This window comes from Phyllobates terribilis, unplaced genomic scaffold, assembly GCF_046119375.1.
Source record: "Phyllobates terribilis strain yellow unplaced genomic scaffold, ASM4611937v1 Scaffold_7__3_contigs__length_470593459, whole genome shotgun sequence".
Classification (NCBI taxonomy): Eukaryota; Metazoa; Chordata; class Amphibia; order Anura; family Dendrobatidae; genus Phyllobates; species Phyllobates terribilis.
This window is the reverse complement of record NW_027362767.1, coordinates 420,715,616-420,738,534: the sequence shown is the minus strand read 5'-3', so window position 1 is coordinate 420,738,534 and position 22,919 is coordinate 420,715,616.

Below are 22,919 nucleotides of genomic sequence, written 5' to 3'. Positions count from 1 at the left end.
TGACTAGTTTTAAGGCCCGGCAAACCTTTTTATTCAAATTGGTCTATCTAGACCTTGAATTACATTATTGATGAACTTTTATGATTTACAGAACTTCGATGACAACCAAAAGCTTTGTCTGACTTATATATCTTCTTGTCTCCACAGATGCTCAGACCAACTCTACTACTGGTGAGTATGATGGAAACAATAGGGCTTTTTACTCTGTATATGTAGAGATTGTGTCAAGAATACGATAACTTTCTAGGTCTAATCCCATGAGGAGTCCAAAAAAAAAGCAGAAATATGAATATGTTTTTTAGGGTCACCTGCGCTCATGGTTTTGGTGCAACGCGAGACACATGACTTCTTCTACATTCCTTTAATTAATCAGTGTTGACTTCTGTCAATCACTAAAATGTGGTTATCAAGAGCTATATTTAAGGACCACCATGTTTCATATACTTCATACTGGAATACTATCCCATAGGCAAAGAGGCCACCAAAAAATATAGCCATCCAATTTTGTATGCTTGCTATCTAAGAAATACTACCTAATGGATGAGTGAACAGGTGTTGACACATGATCCTCTCTCTACAGGTGTGCCCGGCTGGGGTGTGGCCCTCCTGGTGCTAACATCTCTGATGCTGGCTTCCATGCTGGCCAGCTTGTGCTGTGTGGTGAGTCTCTTCTTGTTCATTAGATCTCCTTAGTTCTCCTCCAGGAGATGAGGTTGTGACAGCAAAATTATAGGGATAATCTAAAGCTTACACAAAACTAATCAAAGGACCTAAAGCGATTATTCACATCAAAGACTGAGGAGGCAAAGTTAACATGTTCTACAAATTACCAGGTCTGAGTTTGTCACCAGACATGAAAAGCTAAAAATTGACCTAGATGTCTAGAGCAATACCCTTATCAAAAGCAAAAAGTTCTCTGGATGACTTAATACTTGCATGTATTACACAGGCAGCTTATTCTTTTCAGTGGGAACTGTGTAATGCTTCATTTTGCCTGTGGAGGCGCTGCAGGGAATTTACTTACTGCAGATTTACCAAACTGATTGCAGCTGATCACTGTGGGGTTTCAAAATCAGGCATCTTTATCAATAAGGGAACCATCGAAATTACTAGGACAACCACTTAAGCATTGATACAATTTTTAGGGAAATATTTTATATCAAATCCGATGATAAGTTCTCACAATGTAAATTTTTCTGTTGCAGCCTTTAATGTGCAAGAAAAGTGGTGGAGACAGCCATTGTGGATTCTCCCTTGGAAAGTAACAACAAAATTAGACCCTGCGAGCATTCTCTTCTATTTCATCCTGGTCCTTTTAGATGCAAGTCTTCTCCTCATACTGGTCCCCTAAATCCTGAGCCTGGATTTGATCTGCTGAATCCCTCAAGTTTTCTTAGTCCTTGTACTATCTATCATCTCCTACCTGGATCACAAATGTCTACTGGACCAAGCTCTCATGTCTCGGACCCCACATATGGACTCCACCCTGCTCTCAACCTCTTGGGTAGCATGTTGTTTCCCCAATTCCTAGTAAAATAGCATTCCTGGCATGTGTACCATTGTTACAAGGTGAACGCTGTGAATGTTGTATTTTATTATATATTGCAATCTGTAAATTGATAAAAAAAACACAATAAAAATGCATTTTAATATTTATATCTAGTTGTGTTGTATAATTAAGTAACCAAGTATCATATGTCTTGGGTATTTCAGAAATAGACATGATCTACATAAAACATTACAAATACAGGACATTACTTATATTATACAGATCCTGATTTACATACTATGTTATACCCCAGAGCTGCATTCACTATTCTGCTGGTGGATTCACGGTGTACATATATTACATTACTGATCCTGTACTGATCCTGAGTTACATCCTGTATTATACTCCAGAGCTGCACTCACTATTCTGCTGGTGCAGTCACTGTATACTTACATTACATTACTGCTCCTTTACTGATCCTGAGTTACCTCCTGTATTATACTCCAGAGCTGCACTCACTATTCTGCTGGTGCAGTCACCGTGTACATACATTACTGATCCTGTACTGATCCTGAGTTACATCCTGTATTATACTCAAGAGCTGCACTCACTATTCTGCTGGTGCAGTCACTGTGTACATACATTACATTACTGATCCTGTACTGATCCTCAGTTACATCCTGTATTATACTCCAGAGCTGCACTCACTATTCTGCTGGTGGAGTCACTGTGTACATACATTACATTACTGATCCTGTACTGATCCTGAGTTACATCCTGTATTATACTCAAGAGCTGCACTCACTATTCTGCTGGTGCAGTCACTGTGTACATACATTACATTACTGATCCTGTACTGATCCTCAGTTACATCCTGTATTATACTCCAGAGCTGCACTCACTATTCTGCTGGTGGAGTCACTGTGTACATACATTACATTACTGATCCTGTACTGATCCTGAGTTACATCCTGTATTATACTCCAGAGCTGCACTCACTATTCTGCTGGTGCAGTCACTGTGTACATACATTACATTACTGATCCTGCACTGATCCTGAGTTACATCCTGTATTATACTCCAGAGCTGCACTCACTATTCTGCTGGTGGAGTCACTGTGTACATACATTACATTACTGATCCTGTACTGATCCTGAGTTACATCCTGTATTATACTCCAGAGCTGCACTCACTATTTTGCTGGTGCAGTCACTGTGTACATACATTACATTACTGATCCTGTACTGATCCTGAGTTACATCCTGTATTATACTCCAGAGCTGCACTCACTATTCTGCTGGTGGAGTCACTGTGTACATACATTACATTACTGATCCTGTACTGATCCTGAGTTACATCCTGTATTATACTCCAGAGCTGCACTCACTATTCTGCTGGTGCAGTCACTGTGTACATACATTACATTACTGATCCTGTACTGATCCTGAGTTACATCCTGTATTATACTCCAAAGCTGCACTCACTATTCTGCTGGTGGAGTCACTGTGTACATACATTACATTACTGATCCTGTACTGATCCTGAGTTACATCCTGTATTATACTCCAGAGCTGCACTCACTATTCTACTGGTGCAGTCACTGTGTACATACATTACATTACTGATCCTGCACTGATCCTGAGTTACATCCTGCATTATACAACAGAGCTGCACTCACTATTCTGCTGGTGGAGTCACTGTGTACATACATTACATTACTGATCCTGTACTGATCCTGAGTTACATGCTGTATTATACTCCAGAGCTGTACTCACTATTCTGCTGGTGCAGTCACTGTGTACATACATTACATTACTGATCCTGTACTGATCCTGAGTTACATCCTGCATTATACCCCAGAGCTGTACTCACTATTCTGCTGGTGGAGTCACTGTATATGTACATTACATTACGGATCCTGAGTTACCTCCTGCATTATACTCCAGAGCGGCACTCACTATTCTGCTGGTGCAGTCACTGTGTACATACATTACATTACTGATCCTGTACTGATCCTGAGTTACATCCTGTATTATACTCCAGAGCTGCACTCACTATTCTGCTGGTGCAGTCACTGTCTACATGCATTACATTACTTATTCTATACTGATCCTGAGTTACATCCTTTATTATACTCCAGAGCTGGACTCACTATTCTGCTGGTGCAGTCACTGTGTACCTACATTATATTACTGATCCTGAGTTACATCCTGTATTATACTCCAGAGCTGCACTCACTATTCTGCTGGTGCAGTCACTGTGTACATACATTACATTACTGATCCTGTACTGATCCTGAGTTACATCCTGTATTATACTCCAGAGCTGCACTCACTATTCTGCTGGTGCAGTCACTGTGTACATACATTACATTACTGATCCTGTACTGATCCTAAGTTACATCCTGTATTATACTCCAGAGCTGCACTCACTATTCTGCTGGTGCAGTCACTGTGTACATACATTACATTACTGATCCTGAGTTAATTCCTGTAGATCTTTTATTATAAAAATGAAAAACATAACAATAATAATAACAGAAACATAACAAAATTAACAACCACAAAATTAACAATGTAATGAACTGGTCCAGCCGCTCCCTCTCTCCTCACACACACATTATACATATATGCACAATAATAACTACTCATATTACAGACTTCTGGTCCGGTTACCAAAGAAAATAATAACCACAAACAATAAATAAAATAAACATAAACAAAATAAACAATAGCTGACAAATATATACAACCTTTTTTTTTTTCTTTAAATTAATATAAAATAAATACTAACTATACAAAGACTAAACAAAACCCCCCACACTCGAGCCCACCATTCCCAACCCCGGCACTGACCTGAGAGCTGGTCCTGCGCCTCATGCCTCAGTCCAGGTCCAATGTACATAGGCCAGATCAGGCAGTGCCAGTTTTTCACCCAAATACCCAGTGTCCCGAAGTCCCACAAGATGAACGCACCTTCCCCCCTTTTCCCACCACCCAACCTAACACCTACACCCAAACCCATATATACAATATATACAGAAACAAACAATACAATAACCACAACTGACAAAGCCCAAGTTCGGTGCCTGCAGCCCTACATCACTGTCTACTGATCAAAACAAAACAAAAATCTATGGTGTCAGCAGCAGCCCACCACCAGGAGACGAGATGACCAGACTAGGGCACACTAAAAGAAAAGCCCCTCCAGAGGAGAGCGGCCCTTTGTGTACCCAGTCTCTCATACTCCAGAGAACGCACCTTCACCAGGTCACCGAGTATGACACCTAACCACTGTACTAACTAGAAATAAGGTGCAGCGGTCCCGATCACCCAGGTCTACGAATGCTCCATAGGCCCATTCCGCATAAGAGAGACCGGCCAGCCGAGGCCAGCCAATGGAGGTGCCCACCCTGTTGTACACCTCTGTGTTAAAGGGACAACGAAGCAGGAAGTGGTCCATGTTTCCAGCATGGTACCACAATGTTCCCGAGGACAGTTCCTGTCCTCAGAGCTCCTACACTTCAGATTGTCTCTCATACACAGTTTCCCATGGAAGCAGCGCCAAGCCAAGTCCCCAAACTTCGAGGGGATCCTGATAGAATTCAAAAGATGTAGACCCACCCCAAGATCTCAACTTGGGCAATCCCTGAGTGCCAGAGGCCTCTGAAAATGGGTCAACAGAACCCTTTTGTCAAGGAGCTTCCTTGGCAGAGTCCTGACCTCCCACATTCCTAGACCCCACCGGCGAATTACCTTCAGAACCACGGTAGGGTACGCCGGAAGATGTCCATGCGGTGTGTGTAGATCCGTCACTTGCCCTCCTGTCTCCCATTCCTGGAAGAAAGGCTGAAACCATCCCCTACAGGAGAATACCCACAGAGGAGCCCTCTCTTTCCAGAGGTTTGCAATATTGACCAAACCCAACCCTCCTAGTCTCCTCATACAGTAAGTAACCTCCCTCTTGACCAGGTTCAGTATATTCCCCCATAACAGTTGGAAGAACAAACTGTAGACCCGAGTCAAGAGAGGCTCCGGCAAGATGCACACACTGCCCAGATACATCAGCAAAGGGAGCAGGTAAGTTTTGATCAGGTTTATCCTTTCCTTTAGGGTCAAAGACCAACCCTTCCATTGGTTCACCTTCTGAGTGGCGATCTCTAGCCTGCTGTCCCAATTTTGTTTGGGGCAATCCCCCTGGCCAAATTCAATGCCAAGAACTTTTTCAGAGACTTTTGGTCCTGGAAGGGTGTCCGGAAGATCAAAACCAGGATCTCCTCCTCCCAGCCAGAGACTCTCACACTTATCCCAGCTGATCTTAGACCCGGATGCCTCCGAGTAGCGATTTACCTCTGACATCAGCCATTCTGCCTCCCCATCAGAGGAAGCAAAAACGGTGACATCATCGGCATACGCCACCACTCTCAGAGTGGCTTCCGGTGCTGCTCGGTCCATCCCGATCTCAGCCAACGGTCCACGCTCCACCCTCCAAAGAAGTGGGTCAATTGCAAACATGTACAGCAGCTGGTTCAAGTGACAACCCTGGCGAACACCACATTCAACCTCAAAAGAGCTGCCAATCCAACTGTTCACAAGCGGGAAACTCTCTGCCCCAGCGTCCAAGGTCTTAAGCCAATCAACAAACCCCCCCGGCAGGCCATACCTCAGAAGGACAGACCAGAGGTACTCATGATTAACCCGATCAAATGCTTTTGCCTGGTCCAATGACAGCATGTACCCCTTCCAGTGGCCAGCCCGACCCTGCTCCACCGCCTCTCGGACACAGAGTACAGCACTAATTGTACTGCGGCCCGGAACAGAGCAATGCTGGGCTCCCGAAAGGAGTCAGGGCGCAAATTTTACCAGCCGATTAAACAGCACCTTTGCCAAAACCATCCTGTCTGCATTGAGAAGCCCTATGGGATGCCAATTCTCAATGCAAGATGGGTCCTTACCCTTTGACAAGATGATCAGGGCAGACCTCCTCATTGACTTTGGCAGAGTGCCCGAGGAAAGACACTCATTGAATACCTCAGTCAAGAGGGGAACCAAGGTGTCCTTAAAGGTCTGATAGAAATCAGAAGTTAAGCCATATGGACCGGGAGATTTCTTTAGGGCAGGCCCTTCAATCGCCAACTTAACTTCCTCTTCCCTGATAATCTCTGTCAAAACGCCAAGAGAGGGGTCTACCCATGGCTTCAGCCAGAAAAGCCGACATCTCATCCCAATCCAGATCCCTCTTCCACAAGAGGTGTGAGTAGAAGGATCTGATGACCTCCAGGATCCCTGATATGGATCTTTTCAGGGACCCCGCAGTGTCAACCAGTCCTGTAACAACTTTACAATTCACTGACATCTTGCAGTTTCTGTAATGGTCAAGCGAGCGGTACTTCCCATAATCCCTCTCAAAAACCAAAGATGCGTGTCTATTAGTGTTGATCGAGCACTAAAATGCTCGGGTGCTTGAAGCTCGGGCTGAGCTCGCCGTGATACTCGGGTGCTCGACCCGAGCAACGAGCCCAATGTTAGTCTATGGGAAACTCGAGCATTTTTGCGGTGGCACCCCCGGCAGTCTTTTAAAAGCCTAACAAGTGCCCAAAACGATAGTGACAGTGCTCAAATGACATGGGGACAGCATGAGGATCACCCCAGGAAGCATTTCTGACCCCCAGGTCACTGCTGTCAACAATGTGGTCAGAGGTATTAAGCCACTTTTACGGGCTCACAATAAAACGTTCAAAAACGAAAGTGAAACTTTTTTCCTGTGAAATATGTTAAGGAACATCCTTTCCAGGGAAAAGACTTGTGTATAAGTTAAAATAAATGACCAATAACAAAAATACTCCTCCACACCTTCGGCTATGTTCACAAGTAGCATTTTTTATGCGTTTTTGCACTTTTGTATTGCTTTCAACTATGACAAATGCATTCACAGGGAAATGTCATTTTAACATTTTACAACCTTATCTGGCCATGTGCTGTGTGACACATGCATAAAGTGATGAAAAGACATGGGAACAGCATGGGGAAGACCCCTGGAAGCATCTCTGACTCCCAGGTCACTGTCTAAAAGTGTGCCCATCATAAGTGATCCTTGCCGCATCAGAAGATGCAGACTTGCAACTATCCCCATGCAAGTTCTAGTCCCAGGGCAGTGTTCAATTGTACCTCTCCCATTCCTTGCAGTACAAGCGTAAGTATGCAGCCTGCCACCCACCCACCCCCAGGCTGCAATACCATACTGCTTGCTCGCTTGAACTTGAAATTGGGCCTTTTAGGCATGTGGAGGCGGAATCTGGCCACCACGTCATGGCTGTGTTGGCGGTCTGGAATCCATACTCAGTCCCCAGCCGCCCGGCGGCCGGGTGTCCATACTCGGTCCCCAGCCGCCCCGCGGCCGGGTGTCCACGCATGGTCCCCAGCCGCCTGGGGGCAGCCGGGTGTCCATAAACGGTCCCCAGCCGCCCCTATTTCTCCTTGGAACATCCCCCCACACACTTTTCTTATCCCGGCCTCCTTTAGGCAGCATTGTACGAGCCCACCAGAGAACCAGACTCCTCCGGTGGGCCTTGACTTCTCCATCGGTGGAGTTGAGAGTGCCAAGGTGAGGAGCATGACGATGATGACAGAAGTTAGAATCTGCTATGTTCTCTTTTAATGCAAGTGTAAGTGTGCAGCCTGCCACCCACCCACCCCCAGACTGCAATTCCATACTGCTAGCTTGCACTTGAAATGGGGCCTTTTAGTTTGGAGGAGGCCGAAGCTGGCCACTACCTCATGGCTGCTTCGGCAGCGAGGTATCCATACTCAGTCCCCAGCCGCCCCTATTTGTCCTGGTGTGCCTTATACATAAGATTAAGCGCGTATACCAAAACATTACCTGTGCCCTCCCCAGTGCATTTAGTGGGAAGGAGAGCCTATTCCGCTGTAGTGTGTGCATGCCAAACCCCTGTTCATGGTACATGCGAAGATGCCTCCCACCTTGCACCTGTCGTTGCAGACTTGCAACTATCCCCATTCAAGTCCTTGTCCCAGGGCAGTGTTCAATTGTACCTCTCCCATTCCTTGCAATGCAAGCGCAAGTATGCAGCCTGCCACCCACCCACCCCCAGGCTGCAATACCATACTGCTTGCTAGCTTGCACTTTAAATTAGGCCTTTTAGGCATGTGGAGGCGGAATCTGGCCACCACGCCATGTCTGTGTCGGCGGCCTGGTATCCATACTCAGTCCCCAGCCGCCTGGTGGCCGGGTGTCCCCGCTTGCTCCCCAGCCTCCAGGGGGTGGCCGGGTGTCCATACTCAGTCCCCAGCCACCCCTATTTGTCCCGGTAACCTTTCCCACACTTTTCTTAGCCTGGCCTGCTTTAGGGCAGCATTGGCCGAGCCCACCGGACTATCAGACACCTCCGGTGGGCCCTGGCTTCTCCATCAGGGGAGTTGAGAGGTGAGGAGCATGATGAGGATGATAGAAGTTAGCATCTGCTTTGCTTTGTTGTAATGTAAGAGCATGTATCTAGTAGCGGCTAGGCCTGAGGTGGTCAGCGTTTTGGCGCATATCCTACCTCCTCCGAGGATTGCTGGATGTTTTCCTGCTACTATCCAAGTTCTATGACTCCCGTTAAAACAAAGCTTCAGGTGATAAATGATGGATGAGGTAGTGGCAAAGGAGAAAGAGCAGGAGGAACAGGGACCATTCACATCAATATCAGGCCTGTCAACCAGATATGTCTTGTAGGATATGTTTCTGTAACAAAAGGAGCGGTTCGGCTACACAGTTATAGGGTATACAGTGAGTGCAATGCCTACCAAAAATTTCGAGGCACTCCAATGCCCCTTGGAAATGACATGGAGGTCAGAGGGCGTTAACTAAACCTTTTTTTCCATTTATAGCAACTGGGTCTCCTGTGCACTGTTGGCCTAAGCAGTGAATGGAAGGCTTTCCAAAAATTATGAGGAACTGCAATGCCCCTTACAAGAGCCATGTGTGGCACCCCAGGGGTCTGGTCACCACAGTAATAGAGATATTACGTCGGAGAGCAAGTGGGAGGTTTCCTGGTCAGGATCCCTTAAACATGCAACATCCTCCTGCCCCAGTCCTGGGAGGGGAGAATTCTGCCCATATAAACTGGATCTGGGGTGGGGTTGAGTGAGTCAGAGATCAGAGAACAGTCAGAGTCAGAGTGAGAGCAAGGAAAAGTAACAGCAAGGAGCTCTGTAGGAGCTAGGAGCTAAAGACCAGGGGCTGGAAGCTGAGCAGAGCTCGCCCTGGCAGAAGACAATAGGAACCGGACACAGGAGTCCGAGGCTGTGAGGACTTATATATCCAGCAGCAGAAACCAGCCGGCAGGGGATTTCAGGTCCTCTGGCCATAGAAGCCCGGAGGCTCAGTCACAAGCAAGGGACCAGCACCGCCGTCGTGGAGCGGAGGCTAACAGAAGGCCCCAAGTCACCAGCCATACGGGTGAGCACTACACGGTACACTCAGGGACGTGGGCTACTTCTACCCGCTTACAGCAAGGTAGCCAGGAAGAGTGCAGATAGACGGGGAGGCCTACAACTCCACCGGGCCAGGGGAACTCCTGCTTGCTCACAGACTGACCAGGCCTCTTATGCTAGCCAGTATTCCCGGGAGGGTCTACCTTATAATCATCAGTAAAGACCCTGAACTGCACTGCAAAGACTCTGAGTCATTCCAGCTGCGCTCGTGCAACATCACCCCCATCATCCACACTCACTGCCCTGAGGCTATACTCCTCCCGTGGGGAGTTATCCCATTCTCTGCTGCGCACACAACACCAGCCTCAGCGGTCTGCCTCGCCGCGGTGGTATTCCCTGACCACAATCCACGGGTGGCGCAGTCGGACAATTAACCTCAAAACCTAAGAAAGACTGCCACTGGTTTGACCAGCCTGAGCCACGGGACCGGGTCACCGCCACGGAGACTACAGACCCCAGAGACCCGGGTATCCCACACACGTGTACAGACGGCCCAGGGGGCGCGTCACATGCAGTACAGCATATTACAAACATAAGTCCCATTATTGGGGAGTGGGTGTCCCATATTATTAGCTTATGCTTTCCAAGCAAAAGCTGCCAAAAATTAGGACGGAGCAACTTGCAATGCCCCTTACAAGAGCCATGCAGTACAGCATATTACAAACATAAGTCCCATTATTGGGGAGTGGGTCTCCCATAGTATTTGCTTATGCTTTCTAAGCAAAAGCTGCCAAAAATTAGGACTGAGCAACTTGCAATGCCCCTTACAAGAGCCATGCAGTTCAGCATATTACAAACATAAGTCCCATTATTGGGGAGTGGGTGTCCCATAGTATTTGCTTATGCTTTCCAAGCAAAAGCTGCCAAAAATTAGGACGGAGCAACTTGCAATGCCCCTTACAAGAGCCATGCAGTACAGCATATTACAAACATAAGTCCCATTATTGGGGAGTGGGTGTCCCATAGTATTTGCTTATGCCTTGAAGGCAAAAGCTGCCAAAAATTAGGATGGAGCAACTTGCAATGCCCCTTACAAGAGCCATGCAGTACAGCATATTACAAACATAAGTCCTATTATTGGGGAGTGGGTGTCCCATAGTATTTGCTTATGCCTTGCAAGCAAAAGCTGCCAAAAATAAGGACGGAGGAACTTGCAATGCTGGCACCCTGGTGATATAGTGGTGGTGGAGGCTGAGGATAAGGAGAAGAAGATAAAACAGCCGAAACGAGGAAGCGTATACCCATGTGTGGGTGTGAAGCGGTGCATGTGAATACACCTCCCGAAATAACACAGTGGATTTGACTTTATGTTACTCTGCTGTCATTTGGTGGTGATGAGAAGTCTGGCCCAATCCAGACCTTGTTCATTTTGATAAGGGTCAGCTTGTCAGCATTGTCAGTTGACAGGCGAGTGCGCTAATCAGTTATAATTCCCCCAGCGGCCCTAAAAACACACTCCGATAACACGCTAGCGGCAGGGCAGGCCAGGACCTCCAAGGCGTACAGAGCGAGTTCATTCCAAGTGTCCAGCTTGGATACCCAATAATTAAAAGGCACAGAGGAATCACGGAGGACGCTGGTACGGTCGGCAAGGTACTCCCTCACCATCTTTTGAAACTTTCCACTCCTTTTGAGTGTACCCCGCGCCTCAGGGTCTGTAAGCTGGGCGGTGTCAGAAAAATGTCCCAGAATGTTGACAGTGTTCCCCTGCCTCTGCTGGACTGGAGTTGCATCTCTCTCGCCTGTACGCCTTAGTTGGGCAACGAACTGTGACCTCTGCCGCTAGTGTGTTCAGATGGGAATTTTTTTAAGAGTTCTGCAGCAAGGGCCTTCTGGTACTGCCCCATTTTTGTAGACCTCTCCACCTCAGGAATAAGAGAGTGAAATTTCTCCTTGTAGCAGGGGTCTAGAAGTGTCACCAACCAGTAATGACTGTCACCCAACATTTTGACAAAGTGAGGGTCACGGTTAAGGCAGCGTAACATAAAGTCAGTCATGCGTGCCAGACTGGTAACGGGCAAGATTTCCGTGTCCTCACCAAGATGACGACTGACCATGCTCTCCTCCTCCTCCTCCTCTTCCTCCTCCCCCCTGTCCTCAGGCCACCCACGCTGAACCGACGGTATGACACTTGTACAGGTACTACAGTCTACAATGCATGATAGCAGCTCCTGTTCTTCCTCCTCCTCCTCCTCCTCCTCCTCTCCCTCATTGTCCCCCAATGCACATTGGGATGAGATGAGGCTGGACTGTGTGTAATCGCCCGCTACGGCTTCTTGATTCATCTCATCATACTCTGGCTGCAATGCCTCCTCTTTAATTCTCTGCAGAGAGCGCTGCAAAAGACAGACAAGTGGGATGCTGACACTAATGATGGCGTCATCGCCACTCACCATCTTGGTGGCCTCCTCAAAGTTTGTCAGGATGGTACATATGTCAGACATCCAGGTTCACTCCTGAGGTCTTATGTGTGGAGTCTGACCTGAATATCGACGGCCTTGTTGCAGCTGATACTCCACAACTGCTCTCTTCTGCTCACAAATCCTTTGCAACATGTGGAGGGTAGAGTTCCAACGTGTGGGGACATCACACACCAGTCGGTGTGCCGGAAGCTGCAAACGCTGCTGCAACACAGCAAGGGCAGCGGAAGCTGTAGCCGACTTGCGAAAATGAGCTGACAGGCGGCGTACTTTCACGAGCAGATCTGGCAACTTGGGGTACGATTTAAGAAACCGCTGAACCACGAGGTTAAGCACATGAGCCAGGCATGGTACGTGTGTGATCTCACCTCACCTCAGAGCCGCCACCAGGTTACGGCCATTGTCACACACGACCATGCCGGGATGTAGGTTCAGCGGTCTCAGCCACAGATCTGCCTGCTCTTTCACAGCTGTCCACAACTCACAAGCAGTGTGAGGTTTATCACCTAAGCTTATGAGTTTCAGCACAGCCTGTTGCCGCTTGGCGGAGGCAGTACTGCAATGCTTCCAGCTTGTAACTGATGTGGTGATATCTGAGATGGAGGCTGAACATGAGGAGGAGGAGGAGGATGCGCAGGAGCTGTACACTGTGGGGGCAACTCTGACTGACATAGGGCCCGCAATCCTCGGTGTGGGGAGGATGTGTTCCGTCCCAAGGTCCGACTGGGTCCCGGCTTCCATTATGTTTACCCAGTGTGCCGTCAGAGAGATGTACCATCCCTGGCCACAAGCACTTGTCCACGTGTCCGTTGTCAGGTGGACTCTCCCAGTAACTGCGTTGTTGAGGGCACGGCAGATGCTTTGGGACACGTGCTTGTGTAGTGCGGGGATGGCACACCGGGCAAAATAGTGTCGGCTGGGGACCGAGTACCGAGGGACGGCCACCGCCATAAGATTGCGGAAGGATTCCGTCTCCACCAGCCTAAAAGGCAGCATTTCCAATGCAAAGCAGTCGTGAAATGTGCGAATTTAGGACTGTGGCCTGTGGGGCGTTAGCTGCTAATTTACGCTTTCGTTCAAAGGTCTGGGATATGGACAATTGAACGCTGCGGTGGGACGTGGACGTGGACGTTGATGCTGTTTCTTGAGAAACTGCCATAACAAGTGAAGACTGAGAGGAGGGGGCATCTTTACATGCAGTATGGACAGGGGATTGCCTTGCACACACAACAGGGGGTTCTATTGCACGCACAACAGTGGAAGAAGCAGTGGTGACACCCGCTGACACTGGTCGTGGACCCTGGGTTTCGCCCCACAAAGTCGGGTGCTTTGCTGCCATGTGCCTGATCATGCTGGTGGTGGTCAGGCTGGTAGTTTTGTCACCCCTGCTGATGCTGGCATGGCAGGTGGAACATATGGCCTTTTTGGGGTTATCAGCAGAGTCTTTAAAAAAATTCCAGACTCTGGAAGACCTACCGCTTGTACTGGCAACGTCCCTCGTGTTGGTGTTACGGGGAACGGTTGCCTGCCTTCTGTCTGCGGCCACCACACTGCTTCTTCCAGCCTGTTAGTGTACTCTGCCTCCCTCCCCCTGTGTGCTGCTGGCCTCACTCTGCATGTCCTCCTTCCACGTTGGGTCAGTTAATAGATCATCCACCACCTCCTCCTCTTCCACTTGCGCACCACGATCCTCCTCCTCACTTCCTGGCAATTGTGTCTCATCATCGTCCACCTCTTGTGACAGATTGCCAACGTCGATTTCCTGTGGCCATGGCTGTTCAAATATTTGGGCATCGCAACATGGGATCTCCTCTTCTACCACTTCAAGCGTATCAGGCGAGGGGCCCAAATATGGAAATGGACCAGTGAACAGCTCTTCAGAGTGTCCAAGTGTGGGATCACTTGCTGTCTGACGACACTCGGCATGGTGGGAGGAAGGAGCATCAGGGTGAGGAGGAGTATGCGGTCGAGACTCACGGCTACTAAGAGTTGACCGTGTGGAAGACAGACCGGAGGTGGTGGTGCCCAGGTAACTGGAAGTATTATCTGCTATCCAATTAATAACCTGTTCACACTGATCAGTTCTCAATACTGGTGTTGTTGTGTGCTTTCCTAGTAATTCGGTCAAGAAGTGGGAGCGAGAAGATGTGGCTGTTGGTTGTGGCACATTTTGACCTTGGCCACGGCCCCGTCGTCTGCACGAACCATCACCAGAACGTCCACTTCAACGTCCCTTGCCACGCGCCTTGCCCATTGTAAATGAAGTAAAATAGCTTACATTTGCACTATCAATGGAAAAAGGGTAATAAAGAGTAGATTAGAACCGTGGAAGAGGAAAACCACAGTTATTGTTTACTGGGGTATACCACACTTTTTTAAATAGAGATATTTGCAGCTGAACAGTGAGCGACACACTCAAACTGCTTTTTTTTTAGATACCAAAGGCCCAAAACTGGATACTACAGCGATTTGACCTGTGGAACTGCGAAACCACACTGGGATGTCGGGCCTACACAAGACTATTTTCAACAGATATATTTTTGTGTCACAACAGTCAGGAGACACTACTGTTTTTCTTTACGGAAAAAACTACCAAAAGCTGAATAATAGAGATTTTTTACCGTGGGATGGCAAAGCCACAGTTATTGTTTACTGGGGTATACCACACTTTTTTAAATAGAGATATTTGCGGCTGAACAGTGAGCGACACACTCAAACTGCTTTTTTTTTAGATACCAAAGGCCCAAAACTGGATAGTACAGCGATTTGACCCGTGGAACTGCGAAACCACACTGGGATGTCGGGCCTACACAAGACTATTTTCAACAGATATATTTTTGTGTCACAACAGTCAGGAGACACTACTGTTTTTCTTTACGGAAAAAACTACCAAAAGCTGAATAATAGAGATTTTTTACCGTGAGATGGCAAAACCACAGTTATTGTTTACTGGGGTATACCACACTTTTTTAAATAGAGATATTTGCGGCTGAACCGTGAGCGACACACTCAAACTGCTTTTTTTTAGATACCAAAGGCCCAAAACTGGATAGTACAGCGATTTGACCCGTGGAACTGCGAAACCACACTGGGATGTCGAGCCTACACAAGACTATTTTAAACAGATATATTTTTGTGTCACAACAGTCAGGAGACACTACTGTTTTTCTTTACGGAAAAACTACCAAAAGCTGACTAATAGAGATTTTTTACCGTGGGATGGCAAAACCACAGTTATTGTTTACTGGGGTATACCACACTTTTTTAAATAGAGATATTTGCGGCTGAACAGTGAGCGACACACTCAAACTGCTTTTTTTTTAGATACCAGAGGCCCAAAACTGGATAGTACAGTGATTTGACCCGTGGAACTGCGAAATCACACTGGGATGTCGGGCCTACACAAGACTATTTTCAACAGATATATTTTTGCGTCACAACAGTCAGGAGACACTACTGTTTTTCTTTACGGAAAAAATTACCAAAAGCTAAATAATAGAATTTTTTTACCGTGGGATGGCAAATCCACAGTTATTGTTTACTGGGGTATACCACACTTTTTTAAATAGAGATATTTGCGGCTGAACAGTGAGCGACACACTCAAACTGCTCTTTTTTAGATACCAAAGGCCCAAAACTGGATAGTACAGCGATTTGACCCGTGGAACTGCGAAACCACACTGGGATGTCGGGCCTACACAAGACTATTTTCAACACATATATTTTTGTATCATAACAGTCAGGAGACACTACTGTTTTTCTTTACGAAAAAACTACCAAAAGCTGAATAATAGAGATTTTTTACCGTGGGATGGCAAAATCACAGTTATTATTTACTGGGGTATACCACACTTTTTTAAATAGAGAAATTTGCGGCTGAACAGTGAGCGACACACTCAAACTGCTTTTTTTTTAGATACCAAAGGCCCAAAACTGGATAGTACAGCGATTTGACCCGTGGAACTGCGAAACCACACTGGGATGTCGGGCCTACACAAGACTATTTTCAACAGATATATTTTTGTGTCACAACAGTCAGGAGACACTACTGTTTTCTTTACGGAAAAAACTACCAAAAGCTGAATAATAGAGATTTTTTACCGTGGGATGGCAAAACCACAGTTATTGTTTACTGGGGTATACCACACTTTTTTAACTAGAGATATTTGCGGCTGAACAGTGAGCGACACACTCAAACTCCTTTTTTTTAGATATCAAAGGCCCAAAACTGGATAGTACAGCGATTTGACCCATGGAACTGCGAAACCACACTGGGATGTCGAGCCTACACAAGACTATTTTCAACAGATATATTTTTGTGTCACAACAGTCAGGAGACATTACTGTTTTTCTTTACGGAAAAACTACCAAAAGCTGAATAATAGAGATTTTTTAGTGTGGGATGGCAAAACCACAGTTATTGTTTACTGGGGTATACCACACTTTTTTAAATAGAGATATTTGCGGCTGAACAGTGAGCGACACACTCAAACTGCTTTTTTTTTAGATACCAGAGGCCCAAAACTGGATAGTACAGTGATTTGACCCGTGGAACTGCGAAACCACACTGGGATGTTGGGCCTACACAAGACTATTTTCAACAGATATATTTTTGTGTCACAACAGTCAGGAGACACTACTGTTTTTCTTTACGGAAAAAACTACCAAAAGCTGAATAATAGAGATTTTTTACCGTGGGATGGCAAAACCACAGTTATTGTTTACTGGGGTATACCACACTTTTTTAACTAGAGATATTTGCGGCTGAACAGTGAGCGACACACTCAAACTGCTTTTTTTTAGATACCAAAGGCCCAAAACTGGATAGTACAGCGATTTGACCCATGGAACTGCGAAACCACACTGGGATGTCGGGCCTACACAAGACTATTTTCAACAGATATATTTTTGTGTCACAACAGTCAGGAGACACTACTGTTTTTCTTTACGGAAAAACTACCGAAAGCTGAATAATAGAGATTTTTTAACGTGGGATGGCAAAACCACAGTTATTGTTTACTGGAGTATACCACACTTTTTTAAATAGAGATATTTGCGGCTGAACAGTGAGCGACACACTCAAACTGCTTTTTTTTTAGATACCAGAGGCCCAAAACTGGATAGTACAGTGATTTGACCCGTGGAACTGCAAAACCACACTGGGATGTCCGGCCTACACAAGACTATTTTCAACAGATATATTTTTGCGTCACAACAGTCAGGAGACACTACTGTTTTTCTTTACGGAAAAAACTACCAAAAGCTGAATAATAGAGATTTTTTACCGTGGGATGGCAAAACCACAGTTATTGTTTACTGGGGTATACCACACTTTTTTAAATAGAGATATTTGCGGCTGAACAGTGAGCGACACACTCAAACTGCTTTTTTTTTAGTTACCAAAGGCCCAAAACTGGATAGTACAGCGATTTGACCCGTGGAACTGCGAAACCACACTGGGATGTCGGGCCTACACAAGACTATTTTCAACAGATATATTTTTGTGTCACAACAGTCAGGAGACAGTACTGTTTTTCTTTACGGAAAATACTACCAAAAGCTGAATAATAGAGATTTTTTACCGTTGGATGGCAAAACCACAGTTATTGTTTACTGGGGAATACCACACTTTTTTAAATAGAGATATTTGCGGCTGAACAGTGAGCGACACACTCAAACTGCTTTTTTTTTAGATACCAAAGGCCCAAAACTGGATAGTACAGCGATTTGACCCGTGGAACTGCGAAACCACACTTGGATGTCGGGCCTACACAAGACTATTTTCAACAGATATATTTTTGTGTCACAACAGTCAGGAGACACTACTGTTTTTCTTTACGGAAAAAACTACCAAAAGCTGAATAATAGAGATTTTTTACCGTGGGATGGCAAAACCACAGTTATTGTTTACTGTTGTATACCACACTTTTTTAAATAGAGATATTTGCGGCTGAACAGTGAGCGACACACTCAAACTGCTTTTTTTTTAGATACCAAAGGCCCAAAACTGGATAGTACAGGGATTTGACCCGTGGAACTGCGAAACCACACTGGGATGTCGGGCCTACGCAAGACTATTTTCAACAGATATATTTTTGTGTCACAACAGTCAGGAGACACTACTGTTTTTCTTTACGAAAAAACTACCAAAAGCTGAATAATAGAGATTTTTTACCGTGGGATGGCAAAACCACAGTTATTGTTTACTGGGGTATACCACACTTTTTTAAATAGAGAAATTTGCGGCTGAACAGTGAGCGACACACTCAAACTGCTTTTTTTTTAGATACCAAAGGCCCAAAACTGGATAGTACAGCGATTTGACCCGTGGAACTGCGAAACCACACTTGGATGTCGGGCCTACACAAGACTATTTTCAACAGATATATTTTTGTGTCACAACAGTCAGGAGACACTACTGTTTTTCTTTACGGAAAAAACTACCAAAAGCTGAATAATAGAGATTTTTTACCGTGAGATGGCAAAACCACAGTTATTGTTTACTGGGGTATACCACACTTTTTTAAATAGAGATATTTGCGGCTGAACAGTGAGCGACACACTCAAACTGCTTTTTTTTAGATACCAAAGGCCCAAAACTGGATAGTACAGCGATTTGACCCGTGGAACTGCGAAACCACACTGGGATGTCGAGCCTACACAAGACTATTTTCAACAGATATATTTTTGTGTCACAACAGTCAGGAGACACTACTGTTTTTCTTTACGGAAAAACTACCAAAAGCTGAATAATAGAGATTTTTTACCGTGGGATGGCAAAACCACAGTTATTGTTTACTGGGGTATACCACACTTTTTTAACTAGAGATATTTGCGGCTGAACAGTGAGCGACACACTCAAACTCCTTTTTTTTAGATATCAAAGGCCCAAAACTGGATAGTACAGCGATTTGACCCATGGAACTGCGAAACCACACTGGGATGTCGAGCCTACACAAGACTATTTTCAACAGATATATTTTTGTGTCACAACAGTCAGGAGACATTACTGTTTTTCTTTACGGAAAAACTACCAAAAGCTGAATAATAGAGATTTTTTAGTGTGGGATGGCAAAACCACAGTTATTGTTTACTGGGGTATACCACACTTTTTTAAATAGAGATATTTGCGGCTGAACAGTGAGCGACACACTCAAACTGCTTTTTTTTTAGATACCAGAGGCCCAAAACTGGATAGTACAGTGATTTGACCCGTGGAACTGCGAAACCACACTGGGATGTTGGGCCTACACAAGACTATTTTCAACAGATATATTTTTGTGTCACAACAGTCAGGAGACACTACTGTTTTTCTTTACGGAAAAAACTACCAAAAGCTGAATAATAGAGATTTTTTACCGTGGGATGGCAAAACCACAGTTATTGTTTACTGGGGTATACCACACTTTTTCAACTAGAGATATTTGCGGCTGAACAGTGAGCAACACACTCAAACTCCTTTTTTTTAGATATCAAAGGCCCAAAACTGGATAGTACAGCGATTTGACCCATGGAACTGCGAAACCACACTGGGATGTCGAGCCTACACAAGACTATTTTCAACAGATATATTTTTGTGTCACAACAGTCAGGAGACATTACTGTTTTTCTTTACGGAAAAACTACCAAAAGCTGAATAATAGAGATTTTTTAGTGTGGGATGGCAAAACCACAGTTATTGTTTACTGGGGTATACCACACTTTTTTAAATAGAGATATTTGCGGCTGAACAGTGAGCGACACACTCAAACTGCTTTTTTTTTAGATACCAGAGGCCCAAAACTGGATAGTACAGTGATTTGACCCGTGGAACTGCGAAACCACACTGGGATGTTGGGCCTACACAAGACTATTTTCAACAGATATATTTTTGTGTCACAACAGTCAGGAGACACTACTGTTTTTCTTTACGGAAAAAACTACCAAAAGCTAAATAATAGAGATTTTTTACCGTGGGATGGCAAATCCACAGTTATTGTTTACTGGGGTATACCACACTTTTTTAAATAGAGATATTTGCGGCTGAACAGTGAGCGACACACTCAAACTGCTTTTTTTTAGATACCAAAGGCCCAAAACTGGATAGTACAGCGATTTGACTCGTGGAACTGCGAAACCACACTGGGATGTCAAGCCTACACAAGGCTATTTTAAACAGATATATTTTTGTGTCACAACAGTCAGGGGACACTACTGTTTTTCTTTACGGAAAAACTACCAAAAGCTGAATAATAGAGATTTTTTACCGTGGGATGGCAAAACCACAGTTATTGTTTACTGGGGTATACCACACTTTTTTAACTAGAGATATTTGCGGCTGAACAGTGAGCGACACACTCAAACTGCTTTTTTTTAGATACCAAAGGCCCAAAACTGGATAGTACAGCGATTTGACCCATGGAACTGCGAAACCACACTGGGATGTCGGGCCTACACAAGACTATTTTCAACAGATATATTTTTGTGTCACAACAGTCAGGAGACACTACTGTTTTTCTTTACGGAAAAACTACCGAAAGCTGAATAATAGAGATTTTTTAACGTGGGATGGCAAAACCACAGTTATTGTTTACTGGAGTATACCACACTTTTTTAAATAGAGATATTTGCGGCTGAACAGTGAGCGACACACTCAAACTGCTTTTTTTTTAGATACCAGAGGCCCAAAACTGGATAGTACATTGATTTGACCCGTGGAACTGCAAAACCACACTGGGATGTCCGGCCTACACAAGACTATTTTCAACAGATATATTTTTGCGTCACAACAGTCAGGAGACACTACTGTTTTTCTTTACGGAAAAAACTACCAAAAGCTGAATAATAGAGATTTTTTACCGTGGGATGGCAAAACCACAGTTATTGTTTACTGGGGTATACCACACTTTTTTAAATAGAGATATTTGCGGCTGAACAGTGAGCGACACACTCAAACTGCTTTTTTTTTAGTTACCAAAGGCCCAAAACTGGATAGTACAGCGATTTGACCCGTGGAACTGCGAAACCACACTGGGATGTCGGGCCTACACAAGACTATTTTCAACAGATATATTTTTGTGTCACAACAGTCAGGAGACAGTACTGTTTTTCTTTACGGAAAATACTACCAAAAGCTGAATAATAGAGATTTTTTACCGTTGGATGGCAAAACCACAGTTATTGTTTACTGGGGAATACCACACTTTTTTAAATAGAGATATTTGCGGCTGAACAGTGAGCAACACACTCAAACTGCTTTTTTTTTAGATACCAAAGGCCCAAAACTGGATAGTACAGCGATTTGACCCGTGGAACTGCGAAACCACACTTGGATGTCGGGCCTACACAAGACTATTTTCAACAGATATATTTTTGTGTCACAACAGTCAGGAGACACTACTGTTTTTCTTTACGGAAAAAACTACCAAAAGCTGAATAATAGAGATTTTTTACCGTGGGATGGCAAAACCACAGTTATTGTTTACTGTTGTATACCACACTTTTTTAAATAGAGATATTTGCGGCTGAACAGTGAGCGACACACTCAAACTGCTTTTTTTTTAGATACCAAAGGCCCAAAACTGGATAGTACAGGGATTTGACCCGTGGAACTGCGAAACCACACTGGGATGTCGGGCCTACGCAAGACTATTTTCAACAGATATATTTTTGTGTCACAACAGTCAGGAGACACTACTGTTTTTCTTTACGAAAAAACTACCAAAAGCTGAATAATAGAGATTTTTTACCGTGGGATGGCAAAACCACAGTTATTGTTTACTGGGGTATACCACACTTTTTTAAATAGAGAAATTTGCGGCTGAACAGTGAGCGACACACTCAAACTGCTTTTTTTTTAGATACCAAAGGCCCAAAACTGGATAGTACAGCGATTTGACCCGTGGAACTGCGAAACCACACTTGGATGTCGGGCCTACACAAGACTATTTTCAACAGATATATTTTTGTGTCACAACAGTCAGGAGACACTACTGTTTTTCTTTACGGAAAAAACTACCAAAAGCTGAATAATAGAGATTTTTTACCGTGAGATGGCAAAACCACAGTTATTGTTTACTGGGGTATACCACACTTTTTTAAATAGAGATATTTGCGGCTGAACAGTGAGCGACACACTCAAACTGCTTTTTTTTAGATACCAAAGGCCCAAAACTGGATAGTACAGCGATTTGACCCGTGGAACTGCGAAACCACACTGGGATGTCGAGCCTACACAAGACTATTTTCAACAGATATATTTTTGTGTCACAACAGTCAGGAGACACTACTGTTTTTCTTTACGGAAAAACTACCAAAAGCTGAATAATAGAGATTTTTTACCGTGGGATGGCAAAACCACAGTTATTGTTTACTGGGGTATACCACACTTTTTTAACTAGAGATATTTGCGGCTGAACAGTGAGCGACACACTCAAACTGCTTTTTTTTTAGATACCAAAGGCCCAAAACTGGATAGAACAGCGATTTGACCCATGGAACTGCGAAACCACACTGGGATGTCGAGCCTACACAAGA